Here is a 6,265-nt window from a genome sequence, read left to right as displayed (position 1 = left end):
TATACCATGATGGATCAGTATCTGATGGTACTTGCGATGGTCCATTATTGTATCTATTTGCAAACATCTCCGGTCGCCTCAGCAGAAAAACACCCCCAAACCATCACACTGCCTCTCTCATGCTTCGTGGTAGGTGCTATGCATTGAGATAAGAATCTTTCACCTTTCTTCCGCCGGACATACAACCTACGCTTTGTACCAAATATTTCAAATTTTGACTCATACGTCCATAACAACCGTTTCCAGTCACCAACAGTCTAGTTTTTGTACATTTTAGCAAATTTCAGTCTCTTGACAATATTTGGAGATCAAAGTAAAGGTTTTTAAACTGCTACACGACCAAATATTCCATTCTCGTTGAGTCTTGATAATGTAGATCTGGAAACGTTTCTGTCATTTTGTACATGGTCGTTTATCTCATGTTTGAGATCAGTGGCAGTCTTCCTTCTGTCCCGAAGGCTGAAAAAACGAAGATACTTAACATCAGTATCATTGAGTTTAGGTGTTTTGACTTTTCATTTCCTATTTTCAAATTTATCTGTCTCTGTCTCACGATCTAGGTTGTACTTGATAGTGTTTGGGGAGCATTTAAAGTATGCAGCAATTTGTTGGAGAGTTCAACCAGCATCACGTAAGGTTTTCATGCGAACTCTCTGCTCTACTGGCAATTCTCTTTGCTATTTGGGCCGTGGCATGACAACAAAACTAAACATATAATGTTAAACACTGTTTTTATCAAGGTTTATTTGTGGAGTGCTATTAAACTGATTTCTTCTAGCATATACCGGTACCATATGCAAGCTTTTTTCTATATAGTTAAGACACTGCATGGGGTCCCATGACAGTTATTTTCTAAATTTGATCAGTATTTTCATTCAAGCAGAACTTTTATGACATGCCCTTGGTACAAGTATATGGGAATTCTAAAGAATGATAAGTATTCTCACTCTGACTCATTCAATTGTCAACAGGGATCAGTGAAGCATTACCATAGTATTGAAATTTACATTCTGTAATGGTGTGGAAGAATTAACCCCATAAAGTGGAAAGAATGACAAAATATTCTCTTGTCCTAACACTTTTGCACAGTAATTAGATCATAAATATAATTCACCCAGTATCTAACTAATTTAATATACTGTTCTTACTTAATTATAATGATTATAAAGGATAGTTCTGTCAGATTGTTACCCACACTGTTAGTGATATTTTCAGACGTAATCATAATGATACGTCACGAGGTTCGGCTATCTTAGGAATATATATATATAATAAACTGAGAATAAAAATAATATATTTAACAAACAATTACAAATAATAAAATATATAAATAAGTTAAATATTTTAACTAATACTGAAAATACAATTTAGGAAATAATAGAATGTAACTTCTTTATTTCTAGAACCTAACATTCAGTTCCATTTTTCCCACTATTATTCTGAACTAATACGGTGCTAATACGGTGAAAGAAAAAGATAAAAATGTGCTCACTGGTTCTTTGATGAAACAAGTCGTATGCATAACGTACCTTGTACTTGCGTCAAAACTAAAATTAAACATAATTTTAAAAGCAATTCCGGTATCTATATTTCTCTGTGATCCTCTTAATAGCAATAGTTCGAAACTGAAAGCAATGTCAATAGTTTTTTCTCAATATTACGAGAAACTATGATTAAGTATTTTTTTCTCAGAAAACTAATATATTTTTTTTTATTTTTAGTTTCCAAGATATTATTAAGTACATTATCTTTTAATTTTCCAAAACAGAGAACTTTGAATTCTCGAGCTTAGTTCTGTTATTATTATTTTTATTTTTTTGCATTTTGTTATTATAAAAGACACAACCAACGTACATTTCTTAGACAATTTATTGAAAATAAAACAACTAATCTTGTCTATAAGTGTGTCCTTTACGGTCGTGAGCATGTAAAAAATATATGGTATGAACATACTAAACTCAGACTTACAATTAACTCATCGTTTCTCAGTTGTTGTTTTTTAAAAATTAAACAGAGAAAACCAGCTTTGGTGATATATTTGTATGTTAGGATGCAAAAAAGTTTGGGTATCGCATTAATAATAATCATAGAGTCGAAACAATGACCAAATAACTAACTTATTGTTCTAACGCTCTAATGAAGCTTCTATGCAGACAAACAATACACAGGCGAACACAAAATACAAACCACACCTATGCGAGTCACTATCTAAACAATGATATCACGTGACAGAATGCGAGTCCTCAAAACGGTTCTGGCCAATTGCTACCCCATTAGTTAAGGCACACATTCTCACGCTAGGTAGATTAAAGCGATAATGTGTGCCAGCCCAGATCCCTAAATGATAATAGAAGTCTAAATGACAAAGTGGAGTGACAGCATTACAATCTAAATGTTCCTTGTTCGGTTAAAGTTGGGTAAAACTAACTTGTAAACTACACAATTTGCCGAAGCATGAAAACAGTAAATCTGTGACAGTTTTATACACTAATTGTTTCGAAACGTCAACTAACGGTTATCTTCTTGATTTGAAATTCCTAAAGCAGAAAAGCCTTCGGGTAAACTTGTTCATGGTATCTCTATAGAAACAAACATTTCAGTGTTTTAACATTCAATAATCCTCCCTGAATCACTAAGAAATAACTATATTAGCCACGAAATGTTTAGAAGTCGTTTTACATAAAGTTATAGAAGAGGAAAGTGGATGACACTTTTGTTATAATTCACAAAAAACACATGATCAGGGCCAATGAGTTCATCATTTTCACTATGGAAAATAAGGTTTATAACCAGTTATCACTTTGAGATGTACTAGTAAAACGTGATAAAAGCGGAACTATTATAACTACAGTTTTAAAAAGCTACAAGATGAAGCAAAATATTGACATTTACATTCTCATAATTCAAACCAGGCTGTTATAAGCATATATATGTCTGGATCAAAAGAGCTATAATTGGATCAAAAGAGCTGTTATAAAGATATAAATAACTGGATCAAGAGTTGTTATAAGCATATAAATAACTGGATCAAAAGAGCTGCTATGAACATATAAATAACTGGATCAAAAAAGTTGTTATAAACATATAAATAACTGGATAAAAAGAACTGTTATAAACATGATTGAATCAAAAATGTTATACTATAATTCTGAAGACAATAAAAATTGAAACCAAGGTTTAATACAGATATTAAAAATAATAGATATCCAGAAACAAAATAACATAAAAATGAATAAAGGTAAAACTTGATTCTACTAATAAACAACAATTAAATAGAGCAAATATTCGGACTACTTCCTTACCAGTTAAAATTGTTTGTTTGTTTGCAATTAACAAAGCTGTGCTCTGCCCACTACGGGTACCGAAACCCGGATTCTAGCATGGTAAGTCCGCAGACATACCGCTGTGCCACTGTGGGCATCAGTTAAGATACTTATATATCTCCTTCAAAAACGCACAAGTGATATTTATTGCATTTCTTCTAGCACATGTGGAGAACTATTATTTTGGAGATTAGAAGAACACAAGACTAATATTAAATATATACAATAGAACACTTTTGCCTTAGGCCAACATGTTTTATAGGAGGTATAACAAAAACGTTCAACGGAAACTCCGTTAATCGTAGTGTATTTATGAAGATAACCTCCTCATGAACAGCACTGTTACCATAGATGTACCCGTGATTATCGCTTTATAACATTTGTTTGTAGACTTCAAGCTAATCATTAAGGTACACAAAATAGTGTTGTTTTTCGAATACTTTTTTATCTGTTGTATCTAGTATCTTTATATTTTAACCTTACCCAGACTTACAGATCTCGTTAAGAATAATATATAAAAATATATAATATCCATTGCGCATCATACAATGTTATACAAAATGTTTTCTGTTTTTCAAATACTTTTTCATCTGGTGTATCCAGTATCTTTATATTTTAACCTTACCCAGACTTACAGATCTCGTTAAGAATAATATATAAAGATACTAGATACACCAGATGAAAAAGTATTTGAAAAACAGAAAACATTTTGTATAACATTGTATGATGCGCAATGGATATTAAAAAGTTGAATAAAGAAGCTAATCTAAATTTGGTTAAAATATAAAGACACACCATTTAATTGTACCCAGATTCGTAAATAAGCTATTATTAAATTAAATGGTGTGTCTTTATATTTTAACCTTACCCAGATTCGTAAGTAAGCTATTATTGAATTAAATGGTGTGTCTTTATATTTTAACCGTACCCAGATTCGTAAATAAGCTATTATTAAGCAATTTATTGTTCTTTTCATAAGTTTTCTGTCTACGAGTGCCAAAAATTATCCTTCTTTCAATGAAACTATTTAACATAACTGATACTTTCAAATTAAAATATTATCACAAGCAGTACCCTCGTTGCGAGCGCCATCTAATGGGAAGTAAACGATGTGTAGAAAACGAAGATTGTGATTACGAAATTCGCCTCTTCGTTTTTCGTAAATCTGAATAAAAATGCTTTAACCTCTCATATATTTATCATATCTTTCTCTTCTAAAAGAATAGTAATAATTACAAAAATTACATTTCTATCTTTAAGAGCCAACAAACAGTATTTATTTATTTTAGATGTTATTTATAATTGAAATGAAAAAAAATGTCTAATCACTTTAAAATTACTTTAAGAAACACCTTACGAAAAGCAATGGCTCAGCGGTAAGGCTGAAGGCTTATAACGCTAAAAACCGAGTCCCTATGCACCTGGTGGGCACTGTCCAAATAGGCCATTGTGTAGCCTTGTGCTTAGAAACAAACAAACTTACGAAAAAATATATTTTGCTTACTACAAATTGTTTACATATTATTTTAACTAGCGTATAGCCTGACAAAAAATGACGGGGCAAATACTACCACCCACATCCCCACCCCATAGTATACCCTAGCTTCACATTTAATAGCTAAGTGAAATAAATAATTTTTGCGAAATCAAGCTTAACCAACAAAAAGAATAATTATTGATAAAAAATCATTTAGATTAACAAGTTCTAACATATAGAAAAGTCTGTTCGTTTTAGTAACACTACGTTCCAACAATGGCTTTTATGGCATGTTACTTAGCAACAAAACTATAACCTAATATTATTGTTAGTCTAAGTACTGAAACTATAGTACACAAATCTGGAAAAATATTTGTTGATTTCTTAAGTTTGTTTCCGTTGAATAAAGATATTTATTTTTATTAAAAACGTTGGTGATATAACAGAAAATAGCTTAATTTAGAAAAAAAAATTAAGTTTAAAAGTGAATCGATATTTTTACTTTCACGATAAATTTTATGCAGTTGGCTCTACGCTAGATAATCTCACACTACGTCTTTACTTTACACTCACTGCACTTACAAGGTTTCACGCCCCCTTAAGGCCTCTTTGCAACCCCGTCACTAAAATCGTAATGGGCAGATAGTAATCGAACATTCTATCTGGATAAATGCATTTTGGCTTTTATAACTCATCCTATTTCGAGAAATCAGGCGTGACGTGACACACACTGTCTTTTATATAGGTTAGATTTATTGGGTACTTTACGTTAACTGATATTATTTTTTAAGTTAATTACAGTAATAAAACTGTTATATAAATTGTACCAGTTATAATATTGTTCGAAAATGTACAGTAACTAGTATAGTAGGAATATACATTAAATAATGGTAGAGTGGAATAATGAGGATAAAATCACTGCTATTATGATCTATGTTACAAGGGAAAAATAAACTGGGTAAAAAATCCAAAGATTGTCATGACGAAGAAAAATGTCCTCCGGTGGGTCAGTGGTAAATCCATGGACTTACGACAGTAGAATTCGGGGTTCAATTGCCCGTGACAGACAGAGTGCAAATAACCAATTGTGTAAACAAGTAAATGACCAACGAGGGTAAATAAAATAAATTTTAAAAATAAATAGTTTTGTTTATTTTTATAAATAAACTTTATTTTATTAAAATTGTGAAAATGATTGAGAGATCTGAGGTTCTGTGTTCTCTCTCAGTGGTTGAAGGTTGCAGATGTAGACGGACTTGGAAGTGCATTGGCACGAATGGAAAAATTTCGCTTAGTTTTCAATATAGTTTGCCTTAAAATCAACGCATTTATTTCTATCAATTACTCTTATACAAAGATAAGTGGGACGACAGTCTTTAATATAAAAGTTTAACCACAAAAATTGCATTCATTTTATCTTGCGTATAAAACCTTCATATTAGTGTCTTAAGTTGCTGAAACAAAA

The 6,265-nt window shown here is 31.4% G+C and overlaps 1 protein-coding gene across 4 annotated transcripts in view; it reads right to left on the bottom strand.

Annotated features, from left to right (window-relative positions):
• LOC106467652 (paired box protein Pax-6-like) overlaps window positions 1-6,265 on the bottom strand; it is a 61,507-nt gene that overhangs the window by 52,885 nt on the left and 2,357 nt on the right. Inside the window, exon 1 of one of the 4 annotated variants that reach the window (XM_022395848.1) lies at window positions 2,514-2,536. The exons of the other annotated variants lie outside the window; for them this stretch is intronic. The gene's annotated coding sequence lies outside the window, so the exon portion shown is untranslated. Of the gene's footprint in view, window positions 1-2,513; window positions 2,537-6,265 lie in introns of those variants that run through there. 4 annotated transcript variants of the gene reach the window in all.

Source organism: Limulus polyphemus, unplaced genomic scaffold (assembly GCF_000517525.1).
Source record: "Limulus polyphemus unplaced genomic scaffold, Limulus_polyphemus-2.1.2 Scaffold2693, whole genome shotgun sequence".
NCBI classification, from domain to species: Eukaryota; Metazoa; Arthropoda; class Merostomata; order Xiphosura; family Limulidae; genus Limulus; species Limulus polyphemus.
This window is presented reverse-complemented; position numbering and strand designations above follow the sequence as displayed.